Raw genomic sequence first — 17548 nt, 5'->3', positions numbered from 1 at the left:
TTAAATATTTTTTTCATTGTGTGTTGAGTTGCTTATTTAATGTTCTAGTTAATGAGTTAAAAGAAAATAATTTTAATTTCCATGAATGTATGAAACTAATTCAACCCCCCTCTCAGTTTATCCAAGTTTCAATCAATTGGTATCAGAGTAGGTTCCTTTTGTGTAAGCCTAACAACTTGAAGGTAAGCCTAGTTAATTCATGGACTATCAAAGTGTATTCGTGCTACATACATAAAAAATTCATGAATGGGGAAATAAGTTAAAATAAGAAGTGATAGCTTATGGACCTGCTATATGGAAGCTATATATGAAGGATATAATAAAGACTCCCCCTTTGTGGAAGAACAATAGTGGAATGCTCAAGAGAAACGTGTAATGTATAATAAACTTCATAATAAATATCCTTATACATTAATCAATTTAAATTCTACAAAATCAATATGGGATAGATTTTAGCTCATGCATGAAGGAGAGACTAGTAGTAGCAGTGGAGAAAAGGAAAAGATAAAGGGGAAGAAGAAAAAACCTTGTCAAAAGGAAAATGTTTAGTTAAATGAAACCAATGCATATGTGGATGCACCTAACTCTCATGAAGAAAATACAATTGAACATCAAGCTAGGCTTGAATTAGCATTGGAAGAAATAGATAGACTAAACAATGAAAACGAAGACCTGAACAAACTTGAGCATATATGTGATGAGAGAGAACACGAGTACAAGGAAGAAATTGTTAATTTGAAGACACAACTTGAAGAGGTAAGGAGAATAGAAGAGAGGTTGAATAGTCAACTGATGAAGAAAGAGGTACATTGTGAAACATCAGAGGCTTAGATTGTCACAACTATAAGTGAGCTAGATGAAAAGAAAACAATGTATAGAAGGCTAGAAGAGGAGACTGTATCCATGAAGGAATTAGAAGAAAAGAATAGTAATTCAAAGGAAGCCATAAAGGATAATGAAGTAACCTTGAAAAGACCTAGAGAAAAAGGTACAAGCAACATGATTAGCAAGGAAACAAAGAAAAACAAGAAGTAGGACTGAAAGCAAGAAAATGGAAAAAATAAATTCTACCTTGCAATGATGTAGTCTTCTTAGAGAGATGAGGTTGCAAAGTATGCAATATTTCAGAGGAGGAAATATTTCTCATGCTTCCATTGTAATGAAGGTGGACATACATCAATACACAAATCATTTTTATGGTTACTGTTATTTGTGCAATGGATTTGGACATAAAGTAGTTGAATGCAAAATGTATATAAAGAATAGTATAATGAATCAAGAAGGAATAAACTATTTTCCCTATTTCTTAGCCATATAAGATGTTATTTGTGTAGCAACCTTAGCTACATGGCCAAAGATTTCAAGCTTCCATGTACTCTAAATAAATCTAGACAGAAGATGAAGTACATTGTGAACAGACTAGACAATCATCCAAAAGTAAATGCAAACAATAGAAGGAAGCCAACTAATGCATGTAAGAGAAAGAAAAATGAGTAGCCTATGACTTCAATGGCATAATGAAGTCATCATGGCTTAGGGGGAACTTCTCATGAAAGAAATGAAGAATCTAATTAATGGTAGTGTTAGAGAATGTAGCATATGAGGGGGAGAGCAACCCCAAATAGTATCTTAATGTTATATTACAAATTAGTTGGAGACTTCGCAATAAAAAATTGATGAAAATGTTGGCCATCATCATAAAGACACAAGAGCTTAGATTGAGAAAGAAGAATGGAAGAAAAGGTCAAAATCCTTAAAGGAGAGAGCAGTATTGGCCACTTGCAAAATGTTCTCTTTACAACATTTCAAAGTCACTGGATGTGATGCATTTTTAGTCCTTCAATAATAATATTCAAATAAATACCAGGCAGATATGAGGAGAAGTACATTTGTACATGAGATATGGGAATTTAAAATTCAAAGCCAGGACAAAAGGGTTATTGAAAAGATGAGAACTTGCTGGAGTCTTGGAAGTGGATATGGTCAAAAGGGAGATGGAACTATGGTAAAAAAAGAAAATTTTATATAAACAACTGATTCTGGATTTACTGTCTGGCTTTTTAGAAGAAGGGTATCAGTTAGTGCATTGCGTATTATAATGGAAAAAAACAACAATAGTGTTGATTGTAGAATGGATGCAAAGATTATTTTGAACAAAAAAAATCGATGGGTTCTCTAGGCAGACGCAGGACACGAGGTTCTCTATGCAGAAGAAAAAGGAGGACGATGACTCGGAGCATACTTTTCCAATAGTGGGAAAATCAACAGAGTAGCAACAACTATATCCATTGCACTTCCTGTGATAGTTTGAGAAATGATATTTCCTCCCGAAGTAATTTGTGGAAATTTTGCACCGAGTTAGTAGAGATGTTTTGAATTACTTGAATGAAATGAAGTTGTATCAACATCCTTAGTCACTAGATAGTCAGAAAGTGTGGCTTGCTCTCGAGGAGAAAGGTCTAGATTACTGGCCATACAACATCAATCCTCTTAAGGTTGAGAAACTAGATTCAAGATTTTTTTGCATGAACCCAAGTGAAAAACGACCTGAAAAATTATGGTCAACACATTATTTTTGAAACACTTTCTATTCTTTAGTATATTGAGAGCATACATGAACCATTACGGTGTGATGTTGTGTGTTGGGTATTTTTGATGGGAAAATACCAAAACCAGACAAACAAACACCACAGAGCCAATGCTCTGTTCCATTTCTTCCAGGACCTTTGCACAGCGAAGCTATTAAAAACAAAATGACTCATAACAGTCCATTACAACAACATAAAGCATTTTCTATTGCTTAAAAACAAAAAAAAACTGATACAAACTTCATTCTCTTCACAGAGAGGGATTTACAAGACAGACTCTGTCTCTGTTCTTCTCGTTCTTCCACTGCTGTGGGTATTACAAAAAAAAATTCAAACTGTTCTTGTGTTTTAGAATGGTCAACAATACATAACAATTTGCCTCTGTTATGCTTCCAGCACTGCTGTGCTTTCTTCTCACTGTTCTTCATTCATCCTTCGTGCGCGGGCACTCTCCACATTCTTTTCTTTGTTCTCGTAAACAATACACCCGCGCAGCCACCCCTCTGTTCTTCATGAACAACATTACAGCTCGCAGGCACAATGCAACATTGGTTTCCCTGTTCTCATTTAACAACCATCGCGCACAGGCACACCACTCTCTGTTCTTCATGAACTCCCTGTTCTCTTCTAACTTCCTGTTCTCTCTTTCATAGCGCCCGCAGGCATATCTCCATATTTGTTTCCATGTTTTCTTACAACTCCCGCGCGCAGGCACAATTACAGTTATTCGTGAACAACAGTCATGACTCCAAAAAAAAAAGTGAAAACCACTTGTCGTCACTTCACCTCTTATATAAAAACATATAAAAAAGGCACAATAATATATGCGCCGTAACAGAATTGAATCCTCTACCTATTTCCTGTGATCGACCATTAAAACATTAAATTTCTCTATGGCGGTCGATCGGAAAACCATACCCTGCACGCAAACCATTGAATTCCATTCAATTCCTTCTCTGCGGCGGTCAACAAAAAAAATCGAACACTCCACGCAAAATCTGATTTGACGCGGGCGCACAGTGCATATTCGGAGATTGACGACTGAGGACGCGCGGCCAGATCGCTGAGCTGATCCGACGAGGTTCGCAAGCCATCCTCGGGCAAACGAAACGGACTTTAACGTCCGGGGAGCAGGCGGTTTGGCTGTTGTACAGTGGACGCGTGGCGCCACCTGATTGTGTCGGGGCCTCTCCTCCTGGTACAGCCATTTGCAAATGGTGGTGCGGGGAGACCGGGCAGTTTTCCAAAAACTGCTGAGCGGTTGAAATTAATATTTCAACACTCCCCTTTAATTTCAACTGCTGGGCATTAGGACATACCCAAACACTTCCTCTCGTAGAGGGATTCCTCAGTACTGCTGTTACAAAGATATCTTCCTCACATAGAGGGATTCACCAACTGCTTCTGATGCAGTTCACAAACAAACAAAGTTGTCTTCCTCTTAATAGAGGGATTAACCTGAAACTGTGCTTAAGAGCACCTTCCTCATGACAGAGGGATACACCATAACAATGTGCTGAAGAGCACCTTCCTCTTGACAGAGGGATTCACCTGTGACTATGCTGAAAAGCATCATCCTCTTGATAGAGGGATTTACCATGTGTATGCTAAAAAGCTTCTTCCTCTTGACAGAGGGATTTACCATGACACTGTGCTGAAAAGCACCTTCCTCTTGACAAAGGGATTCACCAAGAAATTCACTTCCTCTCACAGAGGGATTACTGCCAAAAACTTCTTTAGATGCAGTTTCAAAACAAAGCATTCATTGCACTGTTGTGCATACTCATTACATTGTTCTTTTATGCTGCTGCATATTCTCTGCTGCACTGTTGTGCCATCTTCTTTGCTGCGTCTACCCCACACTGCTGTGTCTACACTTGCTGTTGTGTTGCTGCACTTCACTTACATTTACTGTTGTAAGGAAAAATTTCTTTTACATCTGCTGCTGTCCATTACCTTTCATTTCTTCAACAAAAACTTCATGCTGCTGCATTTTCTTATTTACATTGCTGTGTAAAAACACATTTATTCATTCTCTCTTAGTTCTGGTTTCATTTTCTTCGCACTATTGTGTTTCTCCTTCTTGCCATCACGCTGCTGCCTTCTCTTATGCACTGATGTCCATACCCATAACCATAGACTCTGTCATCCCTGGGTTTTTATTTGCTGCTGCGTTGCCTCTGCAATTTGCACTGTGGCTACCTTTTGTTTCATCATACTGCTGTGTGCCCATACACTAACTCCTGTTAACACGGGCTGCCCCTGTTCCTTTTTACACCCTTGCTTCACACAATCTTCATCTTCATTTTTTTTATTTACGCAATGCACTGCTGTGCAATTCCTTTCGTTTTTCTGCTGCCACACATTATCATTCACACATGTGCATTAAAAATCTGTTGTCCCTGTTTTTCTTTATGCATTTCTTTGCATGCTGCATTGCATATGAAGAAAAACATTACATTTTTTTACTGCTATGTATTGTACTCACTCTGCTGTGAGTATGTTCTCTCACATTACATAGAAGGAAACTACCTTCCATTGCTATGCATTTCAATGCATGTGCTCCATAACAAAAAATTCAAAACTGCTGTTTTATGTTCTATCTTCCCACTGCTGTGAGGGTCTCCATGCTTTGCATACTTTTCTTATTGCGCTGCTGCACTTCACATTTGAGCGCTGCCCCTTTTTCTTCTCTGCTTTTATGGAAGATTTAACTTCATATTTTTCCCTTATAAAAGGTCTTCATCAAAGAGTGACTGTTAAGACAGTTCAGCAACAAAAAAAAATTACAAGCTCCCCTTTAATGTGTGCTTGTCTTCTTTTGGCAGACTCTTCTCAAAACAAATTTAGATCCACTGGGGAGTTCAAGGGGTTTTCAGATTGCCTTTCCTTCCTTCTCCATACTTGTGTAACTTTCTTCTTTTGCATGGGTCTAGCTTGTGTAAGAGCCCATGTCAAGTTACAATCTCGTGCCATATGCCCAATGTTATGACACTTGAAACATTCAACATTGTTCATGAATAACATTTCATGATTTCTTCTAAAATTGTTTCTTGGAGGTTGTCGAAGACCACAACATCTATCTTTATGAAATGCTCTACAGTCTTTTGCCATATGACCAAAGTTTGAGCAAGCATAACAATAACCATAAAATGAACTTTGGTACCTGGGAGATGGAGGTTTTCTTGATGCACTTCTGAACCCTTGCTGCCTTGAGATCCTTTGATGTTATCCATTGCCTCTTGCCTCTTTGACATCAGCTACATTTCTTCTTGGAGCTAGTTTTCTGCATGGAGCAGGATTTCTTCTATTGCAGCCTTCATTTTTCTCCTTGCCTTTGCTGGAACTAGGAGCATCACCATCTCTTTCTGGCTTCTTCACATCTCCTTTGCTTAAAGCATCCTCATCCTTGTTTGAGGGTTCACCTACATACCCAAGTCCTGATTTATCAGATGGAGATCTGTGATAGCTGAGCATGTCATCCAAAGCTTGAGAGCTCTTCATGATCATGTTCATCCCTTCAACCTTCTTCCTGAGGAGGACAATCTCTTCTTCTAACTTTTCACATTCATTGTTTTTCTTTGCTAGTTGTCCCTCAGTTTCTTCCTTGCTACGAGTAGCTTCAGCTGCTACTATTTTGAAGGAGATAATATCTGTCTTCATTTTGGAGATTTCTTCATCTTTTGCTTGATTTCTCTTCATTTTCTTTTCAGCTCCTTGTGCCTGCTTCCTGGCTTCTTGTAGTTCAGACTTAAGGGAGGAGACCTCTACCTTGTACTGTCCAATCTCTTCCACAAGCTTATTCACTCTCTTGTGTCTTTGTTCAAGTTGACTTGTCAAGGCATCTTCCTGCTTCTTTGCTTCATTTAGCTGATTTGTCATGGATATGACTTCTTCATGATGTTTCCTCTTGCATTGATCAAGCTCCTTCTTAAGCTTGACGAGCTCTTCATCCCTTTCTTTTACTTGAAGCTTGATGAGGTCAACCTTCTCATTTTCAGCTTCCATGATCGATTCAGAACTTTCTTCTTGACTCATTGTCATGGTCAGTGCTCCCTTTGCATGAAGGTCATGCAGTCTGTCCCATATATCCTTTGCTGATGAATATTTTCTTAGATTCCTCTTCATTGAATCAGGGAGTCCATCCAAGATAGTCTTTGTTGCTTGTGCATCATACTCCATGGATTCTTTATCCATCTTGATGTCATCAATCACTGACTCCCAGACTTCAATCCCCTCAGACTTTAGGAAAGCCCTCATCTTTATTTCCCATACATCAAAGTTTCCATCAAACTTTGGAGCTTCAAATAGAATGTATTCAAATGGATTGCCTTCTAGTTTAGTAGAGGAGGGAGACACATTTTTAGCAGGCTTGGAGGCTTTCTTCTTTGACCTTGCCATTCTTAACTAGGCTTCAAATACTTGACTGTGTTTTTTTTTTTTTAAATCACTGACTGTTTCTTCAATAGTAACACAAAGGAAAGCTTGAGGAATACCTTAATCCTTCGTTGTCTGAGTCTTCTGTCTGCCTGAGAGGTTTTGCTGCAGCTACAAACCTTCTCCCTTCAGCTTCTTTAACTTCTTTAAAGAGCCTGGACCTACTTTGATACCACTGTTGGGTATTTTTGATGGGAAAATACCAAAACCAGACAAACAAACACCACAGAGCCAATGCTCTGTTCCATTTCTTCCAGGACCTTTGCACAGCGAAGCTATTAAAAACAAAATGACTCATAACAGTCCATTACAACAGCATAAAACATTTTCTATTGCTTAAAAACAAAAAAAAACTGATACAAACTTCATCCTCTGCACAGAGAGGGATTTACAAGACAGACTCTGTCTCTGTTCTTCTCGTTCTTCCACTGCTGTGGGTATTACAAAAAAAATTTCAAACTGTTCCTGTGTTTTAGAATGGTCAACAATACATAACAATTTGCCTCTGTTATGTTTCCAGCACTGTTGTGCTTTCTTCTCACTGTTCTTCATTCATCCTTCGTGCGCGGGCACTCTCCACATTCTTTTCTTTGTTCTCGTAAACAATACACCCGCGCAACCACTCCTCTATTCTTCATGAACAACATTACAGCTTGCAGGCACAATGCAACATTGTTTTCCCTGTTCTCATTTAACAACCATCGCGCGCAGGCACACCACTCTCCGTTCTTCATGAACTCCCTGTTCTCTTCTAACTTCCTGTTCTCTCTTTCACAGCGCCCGCAGGCATATCTCCATATTCGTTTCCCTGTTTTCTTACAACTCCCGCGCGCAGGCACAATTACAGTTATTCGTGAACAACAGTCATGACTCCAAAAAAAAACTGAAAACCACTTGCCGTCGCTTCACCGCTTATATAAAAACATATAAAAAGGCACAATAATATATGCACCGTAACAGAATTGAATCCTCTACCTATTTCCTGCGATCGACCATTAAAACATTAAATTTCTCAATGGCGGTCGATCGGAAAACCATACCCTGCACGCAAACCATTGAATTCCATTCAATTCCTTCTCTGCGGCGGTCAACAAAAAAAATCGAACACTCCACGCAAAATCTGATTTGACGCGGGCGCACAGTGCATCTTCGGAGATCGACGGCTGAGGACGCGCGGCCAGAGCGCTGAGCTGATCCGACGAGGTTCGCAAGCCATCCTCGGGCAAACGAAATGGACTTTAACGTCCGGGGAGCAGGCGGTTTGGCTGTTGTACAGTGGACGCGTGGTGCCACCTGATTGTGTCGGGGCCTCTCCTCCTGGTACGGCCATTTGCGAATGGCGGTGCGGGGAGACCGGGCGATTTTCCAAAAACCGCTGAGCGGTTGAAATTAATATTTCAACATTGTGGACCACAAGAAAATGCTACATTGGATGCGGTGGATAGATTCATGGAACCCAAAGCTCTTTGCTCTTAGCCATGTTCGTCAAAAGTATTGACCTTTCTTTTAAAGATTCCAAAGACGAGCTGCAATTGTGTGAATGGCTGAGTGTCCCGCTTTGGCTAGCAAGTAGCATTTGAAGCTCGACAGTGCCTATGTAACAGAGGAGAAATTGAAATACAAGGAGCTTATCAAGAGTAGCAATGAACTGCTAATGAAAATACCTGGATGTTGTTGAAGACCAAATTTCATCTACTAACTTTTTAGCAGGTGGAACGTTTTCAATGGACGATGCCATTTTATTCCAGTTTTAGCTCGTATTAATTTATTTAATTTAGAAGAAGAGTACATTGGTTCAAGTTCACATCTGATAAAGAAACGCCTGAGCTATTATGCAGTTATTGGAAAGTATTTTTCAGGATGGATAAGAGGCATAGGTGTAACGCAAAGAATCCAAGAATAAGGCTATTCATAGGAATTCTAGATGAATAGGGTGGATAGAGTTGACAGAAGGGATAGATCGATAGGAATAGCAAATGACAGAGAGGTAGGGGCAAAAACATGCAGTAGCAGAATAACCTCAAACAACAGAGAATTGACAGATCGACAGAGAAAGGCCAATGTCCATGCCATTATAGTTATACGTTAGAAAATCCTAATGAAGCAAAAAAATACTATTTAGATGATAATGCCAGTTGGTAAACATTAGAATAACATGTTACAAAAAAATATTACTTGACAATGCACTAGAAAGGATTTCTTTGTGTCAAAGGATGTTTGGAATGCCAGTCTAGTCTAAACCACATGCTAACAATGTAGTCTAAAGTTTTGTGAGAATGATAGCACAATGTTACTTTGTATATATTTGACATATATAACATATTGACAAGCGTATATATATTCATTGGTGCTGAATTAAATGTGTTGAACTGATATTGAAGCATATAATTGATATATTATGGAGCTGTATTATTTTGCATTAATATATCATAAAGTGGGATGGATATTATATATGGGCGTTGTGTGTTTTGAAGTTCCAATTTGGGTAAGGAACACATCTATGGACCGACAAAATAATAAAGTTTATTAAGAAATATACTATGTAGCCCGCCCCAATTAAAATTTCCCGGATCGATTTATGGAGCTTCATGGTAAAACACATGTAATACACTGCAATGGAAGCATTAACATATTGCAGTGCAGATTAATGCATTGGTGACATTAACATATTGCATAACTTGGCAGCATAATGTGTTTATTCCAATATTGGCAGCGTTAATGTGTTTAATGTTATATGATGCCGTTAAGGATGCATATATGATATACATTAGCATTAATATGTGATACAATATACATCGCCATATATATTGGCAATGTACATTGGTAATAATACGAAGATGAGTGGCTTGGTATATTATCACATATCCGATGGTGCATGGTCGATATATTTCACGGTGGATATATTCGATGGTTTATATATTTGATGTTTGATATATATCTTGTGAATACATTATTGATACATGAGCAGGAAACCACGACAACTATTATCACGAATTGCCGTATTAATGTCGAACGTTGTATTTTGAGAAAGGTTGTCTTAATATGAAGATTAATCATGATCTATGTCTAATGTTGTATTGTGACAAAGGTTTTGTCAATATGAAAATCAATTATGGTCAACCATGATCAACTGTAGACCAAGGTTGTATTGTCACAAATATTTTGTTAATATGAAAATCAACCATTGTCAACCATATTTATTTTAGGGTTTATAATATTTACCCATTGAGTTCAATATTGTTCCTTTGGGTTTATAATCATTTGGGTTTTTAGTATTAATCCCTTGGGTTTATAATAATTTGGGCTTTTAGAATTAATCCATTGAGTTTATGAAAAGAAATGATTTAAAAATTAATAATATATCATTAACAATAATAATAACAATATTTAATTAATAATATTTATATTAATAAATATTTATTTAGTTACCAATATTTTTACTAATGTGGTTGTATGTGATTAATCTAATTCATAAGCTTATATCAACCACATTTACTATGTAGTTGGGCTAGTTTATATATATGATGCTTGATATATATATGAAGAATACATTATTGATACATGAGCAAGAAACCATGACAACCATCATCAAGAGCAGAATTTCCGAATTAATGTCTGATCCTTAACCTAAATGTGAGACAGGTATGTTGGACCTACGAGACATGTATCTTTGGAATTTTCTTTTGAACTAGTCTAAACAATATTTGCACACTATCACTCGCCTTCAAGTTATTTAAATCTATAGCAAATTCAGACTCTCTGGAACAAATTCTTTTCTAAATAATGTCATGAGATCGTATCTAGAGCTGACCCCCCTATCCGAGCTTCAAAGAGAGAACGTACCGCTCGCCTCCACAATGCAATTCTCTTGGACAGGGGAACAAAGATGGCTTGTCTTAAAGGATCCCTAGAGAAAAATACCTTAAATGTTATTTGCAAGAGCCTTAATTGTAATTTGGGGCGACGACGTATGATATTGTCATTTTGTTTCTGAAGATGGACATAATTTCATATTTCAAGTTTTGGCGAAATTATCACTGGTTTGGTGGTTGGACGTCCATGGTCAAATCAATTGCAGGCTTTTGTCTCTGAATACCAATTACTGAGTGGTGTTTTCCATTAAATTAGCAGAAGATCCCTATGGGTGGGAAGTGCCAATGAAAATTTTAGTTACAATTCCACAAGGAGGACTAATGGAATTAGAGAAGCATTGAATGAAAGAAGAGGAAAAAACCAAGGTAAAAATGGTGGATGGAGGGAAGTGGTTGCCTAAGAATTTAAAAAAATTCTTGGAAGGGTTTATCTTTCCCTCTAAAATATATCCATATTTATAAGCACTCTAGTTTTTGAATAAATAAAAATGTCGTTGATAATCAATGATAGGATCTATGGAAAGACTAACCACTCTCTCGAGCATGGTGAAGGTAAGGTTCTAGTCTTACTTGAGTTGGGTTCTAAAGTTTATGTTCAATGAATACACAACCTTATTTCCTTCATTTGATGGAGTTCAATATTTGTGAGATTCTTGCCTAAATTATTTTGTTGACTTTACAAGAGAAAGTCAAGGAAATGGATACTCTCGTCTAATACAATGGGTTGCTATTTGTTTAATATATGCATTGATATATTCATTTGCATTAATATATTTGTTTTCATTAAATAGGAATACAATGCATTATTTATTGTTAACACAATGTGTTGATCCATTGTCTCAACTTCGACTTTTTATTGTGTTATTTTGGGGGAGGCTGTGATCAGACAATGTGTCCTCTTTCGCCTCTGCAATCACATGGAAATAAGAGGTGCTATACAATTCGTTGATATGGTATCAACCTTATATTAATGTAGATGCATTATATACCAATAAATGTGTGTTGTGCGTTGATATATTGGTGAATAACATTATATTACTAGAGGTGGAATCTATACATTGTTTGTTTGGATGCAACTAGGCATAGATGTACCAGAAAACGTAAAAGTAGGTTAGAACAAGAGGCTTTCCCATGCAACAATGAAAAAAACCCACCAAATGGTGCCATAGATGAATATTTTCAATCTCATAGCAACATCACTATGTAACACATTCTTGAGAATTCTGTTATGTCGTTCGTTAGTAGAGCCCCACAATTGTGTGTATGGCTAGTAGCCAGAGGTGCCAACATCACTGGTGTAAAAACTTGTAGTGTGCCAAACATCACTGGTGTAAAAACTTGTAGTGTGCCAAATTTGTGGTGTGCCAAACGCCTTTATACTTTGAGTTAGAATGTTTGAATGTTTGAACATGTGAACTTTGTTGGACACCTAATTTTTTATGGGTTGGTGTGGAATGTGAACATCCACCGGAGTTTAAGGGACCACTTGGAATATGAATCCAAAGGTCACATCAATATACTATAAATGTATATCATCTCAATAATATATGGAATCACATCAATCTACTATAAATGTATATCATGTCAATAATATATGTAATCGAATATTTATTTTTCACATTCACTATTTACATTCCATATATGTTTAACATGATATCAGAGTGGCAAAAAACTTATGACATCCTTTAATTTGAGTCACTTAAATTACAAGAAAATTATGTCACGCTTTAATTTGAGTCACTTAAATTATGGCAACGCTTTAATTTGAGTCACTTGTTTTGTAGACTTTCTAAATTTCTACATGCCCCTGCAGAATCATTTTTCCTTATTTGCTCTCACAACACTACTGTCTATTACTCCTTCCATGCCATCTGCAAATTTATGTTAAACCATGTTTCTCGACTGCTACCTAAAACGTTATTCCTGGTTTTGAAATTCCAACGGTTCGAGTTAGTGTTCCACCAACCCGATTGCAGAATATTTACGTCTTTGTCAGTAGTCGAATGTAAATGCACATGCTAACTAGCACATGCATCCTACCGTTAGCAAAGTAACCGCTGACTCTGGTCCATTTTTGGGACTGCCCTCAACTGTGTACGCTTCCTCATACTGAGGTTTGCAGGTTTAAATTTGGCATCGTTTTGCCACTGGAGCTCCCTAGCCCTTCATCATCTGCGTATACTTTCGAGGCATCCTAAAAACAATTGCAGGTAGAAACACAATCTCATGTACTAAGTTGGGACAACAAAGTGGCCGTCGTCTCAAAAAATCTAAGCATGTTGACCTGCAAAATCCGATTATGCAAAGAAAGGGATTATCCAGTGTGGTGTGCGTTTTCCCATTGAAAATATCCCCCAAAAGTTTTAAACGATGTGACACAAAAGCTTCAAAATGGCCTGCAAGCTCTTACTCTTTTTACTTGGAGTAGATTGGGGATGAAGGCACAAAACGTCGCCTCCAGCTGATCCTCCACACACTGGTCTCACTTGCTACATCCAAATCACTGCTCCTCTATGCCACTGCTAACTGTGTTTTCGTGGCTTTGTGGCTCCGTGTTGTGGTGTCACACCGCTACTCCCGCTCCTATACCGCCATCCCATTACTTTGAACATTGTCCCCTCGCTCTAAACTCGTCCAGCCTTCGTATATCACGGTTATACCACTCTTCTTGGCATCAAACCACGTTCCCATAACACTGGTATACCGCCACACTCATGCATGGTTATACCACTCTTCATGGCATCAAACCACGCTCCCATAACATTGGTATACCGCCACACTCACGCTTCCATACCGCCGTACCGTATGTATATACATTGAACGATGTCTATTGCAATATCTCCCCTCCTTCAACGACTCAGATTCCAGTCGCACAAGATGTCTTTAGTGTAAAATTTTTTGAGGGCTGAAATCCGTGAAACATGTTGCTGAGTTCAACTCTGGAATGTATTACACCCTTGCAAATATAGTATGAGATAAATCATTCCACTAGTCATATAGAGCAAGTCAATGCCATGAGATGTTGAAAAGGTATGAGAAAATGTTTATTTTTACAATATTCAACTACTTGCGTGCCACAATACGCCCTGAGGAGAAAGTTTGGGTTGTAACAATTTTGCACAAGATTTTTGATTCCTCACCATGATGTTGGGCCGTGGTCTGTGTAACCAGATTTAATATTGACATGTTTCTTGTTTTGGGTCTCATCGTTTGAGAATGCATAATATACCTGTTTCTCGTATATGAATGCAACCATCCATTGTTTGTGAGTGTGGATTTGAAGAATAATTGTAGAGTTAAAAGTTTTCTTTTGGTTCATTCATCAAGGAAGCAATATCACTTGATTGTTGCAGTTGCTTGGGAGAACAAAGTTTGAGAATACCTTGCAGTGACATTAGTTCATGGTTTTGAAAATATTTTAAAGTGTAAGTTTGACATTGGATAAATGACTCAAATTGGTGAAGTATTAGAGTTCTTGAAAACAACGAATGTGAAATATCAGCATTCTAAACCTAGCGCTGATATGCCTGAGATACCAGAAACCTTGTGCCAGACCAAAGGATCCATTTCTCTCATGCCTTTCAACAAATTTTTGGTAAACATTTGGGTGTTCTAATATCGATTAAGTACAAGACTATTGTTATATGAATGCATATATGTATAGCGTGCATGGTTTTTGAACATTGGATGTTTATAACCTATTCTCTGGCCTTGAATCGACATAATAACAACATCCAAAAGTATATTCATTTTTAAATTTTGGACTTTAGACTTATGGCTACTCTTACAAACCTATAGGAGGGAATACTTTTTTTTTTTAACCATATATTTCTAGAACTATTATAGATTTCTTTTCTCTCACAAACCTAGGCTTTTCTGCCTTAAATCTCCAAACCCCTTGCCATTGATGTCAAAGGGGGAGGTATGGAATAATTTTTTTAAGGACAAAAAAGAGGTTAGATGTGTACTTAGATGTGCACACCGAGTATCACTGTGTTTCCATCAATGCCAAAGGGGAAGAATGTTTTCATTGATGGCATTGATGTCAAAAGAAGTGTGCCATGTTAATGAGGTTGATTTGAAGATTGATGTATGATATAAGGATGACTAATGTATGATGTATGATACTTGGTGTGCTTGATAACTTGTACGGCTGTGAGTGGGGTAAAGTAGAAAATTATGATGGCGTATGCATAGTTAATGTATGCACAATTGAACAATTATTGTTGATGGAGTTCTTGTGTTGATGCAAGTATTGTTATGCCTTGGAGAACATATTGCTAAGATTTGTTTCATATGTTTGTTATGTTGCAAGGGTGTTGGTGAAAGCTTGGTTGCACTTACATATGTTGATTGGTGCTAATTAGTGAGGCAGATTGTGTGCATATAGAATAATGTCTAATGGTAAGAATGTACATATGATGATTGAGATGTTATGATGCAAGGAAAAGGAAAATACATGAAAGACTACGGCAAAGAAAAATGTGTGCACAATAGAGTTGTAGATATGTTGGATTGCATATGTTTTATGTATAAAGTTCATTAAAAGTGGGTTAGGACTTTAGATGTCATAATATTTGAAGGGGGAATATATTAATGTATGCAATTTGAATATGTTGAAATTTATTTTGACATGAAGAATATGAATGCATGTTATTTGGATATGTCGAAATTCATTTTATGTATATTAATATTCATGAGTTGAAACAATTGTGGAATTGAAGAGACACTCTTGGAATGCAAAGAGACATGTTTTGGTATTTCCGATTTGTGCGTGTGGAATACTAACAACCATCAAAGTTCATTTATAAAATTGTGTGAGGTTGGCAAGTTGAATGGTTAGAAATTTAGAGTATGTGAGAGTTGATTGAGGTTCTCTTCATTGCTTACCTAGAACATATATAGAGATGATGTGAAATATGTTTGAGGAGAAGAAGAAGCATAGATAAAGATGGAGGTACAAAGAGTTATAGACTAGGTAAACCAAAATGTTGTTTCTTGTATGTATAAGGGGATTATAGTCTCCTTTAAAGTTGTAGCTTGATAAATAATAGGTTGGATACTCTTGAGGTAGGAGCCTCTTGTGGGTTGTAGCTTGTAGAAAAGTTATGGGAGTTGGAGCTACCTTGCATATTGTAGCTTGCAAAAAAAATGAGGTAGCAACCTATTCTTGGTTAGATCTTGCAGAAAATCATATGTAATAATGGAGTAGAAGATTTCCTTTGCATCAAAACAAGAACAAAGTCATGGTTTTCTCCCTTTATGGGTTACCACTTATATATGGTGTCCATATGTGTTTCTGTTATGTGCTGATGTGATGTTTTAGTTTACTTACTAGATATTCACATATTAAATATTTTGTTCATTATGCATTAAGCTACTCAGTTAATGTTTCAGTTAATCAGTTAAAAAAGAGTAATTTTAATTTCCATGAATGTACTAAAGTGATTCACCCCCCCCTTTCAGTTTAGTCAAGTTCCCATTAGTAGGTTGAAAGCAACTGGGATGTGGATGCAAATATTGTTTATACATCAATTCTGAAGGAGGTGAATCTATGTAGCCTTCAAAAATAGGAAGATAAAGAATGACCAAAATTTTCCATATGAAGATACAGGTCAAGAAGAAAAAAATCGATTCTATATTTGAATCAAGATCATAGGAGAGCCTCACTATAGTAGAGCTGGTCAACAAATTGGGATCGAAATATCATGATAATCCAAGCCCATCTCCATTAGGATTGGTAAATAAGGATGCAAAGTTGAAGGTAGAAAGAAAATGAAAAATTAGGTTTTCCATCAACGCTGATTTTATTGATGAAGTAGGAATAAATTTAGTTCCCCTTGATGTATGGGGAGTCGTGTTTAGAATTTCCTACATGTACATGTGAGATGCAATATTCACGTAGAGGGTTTATTAGTACCATTCATTAGGGACGGAAAATCATTCACCATCAACACACACAAAGGAAAGTAAAATAATTTAGTGGTAAGCGTCAACCAAGCCAAGAAACTGATCAGTTCTAGCAAGAAGTAGGTTATTCTACTATTAAGAATCAACATGTAAAAGAGTTAGTAATAGGCAAGGTATCCCTAGAAGGGTGTACTAAGAAACATAAATAACAACTAAAAGAGTTGATATAGGCATATAGGGAAGTGTTTAAGGAACCTAAAGGTTACCGCCGAAGAGGGAAGTGGAGCACGACATCCATTATTTCCCAATTCCCCATTGCCAAACATTGGGCTATATAGGAAATATGTCATAGAAACAAGTTAGGTGAAGAAATAGTTGTAAAAATTACTGGAATAGGGTGTCATTCGATTGAGTACATAACCATGTGGGTCACACAACATCATTGTGCCAAAGAAGGATGGCACTTGGTGGATGTGTATTGATCACAAGGAATTGAAGAAAATCATGCTCAAGAAAAATTACCCCCTTTCTAGAATAGATGATTTGTTGGATTAGTTGTAGCAAGCAGAATACTTCACCAAGCTAGACTTAAAGTCTGGATATCTCTAGGTTCAAGTTAGAGAAGAAGATGCCCAGAAGGCCACCTTCTAAACCAGGGAAAGTTTGTATGAGTGGTTAGTCATGCCATTCAGCCTATGCAACACACCAACTACATTTATGAGGTTAATAAATGATATACTA

The 17548-nt window shown here is 37.2% G+C and overlaps 1 pseudogene; it reads left to right on the top strand.

Annotated features, from left to right (window-relative positions):
• The first annotated feature begins 2390 nt into the window (after positions 1-2390).
• On the top strand, positions 2391-8928 carry LOC149266395 (glutathione S-transferase TCHQD pseudogene; annotated as a pseudogene).
• Positions 8929-17548: the final 8620 nt, after the last annotated feature.

This window comes from Pinus tabuliformis, chromosome 6, assembly GCF_031772625.1.
Source record: "Pinus tabuliformis cultivar Carrire ecotype Pingquan chromosome 6, CPIR1, whole genome shotgun sequence".
In the NCBI taxonomy this organism is placed as follows: domain Eukaryota; kingdom Viridiplantae; phylum Streptophyta; class Pinopsida; order Pinales; family Pinaceae; genus Pinus; species Pinus tabuliformis.
Note: the sequence above shows the minus strand (reverse complement) of the source record. Positions and strands in the feature narration are given on the sequence as shown.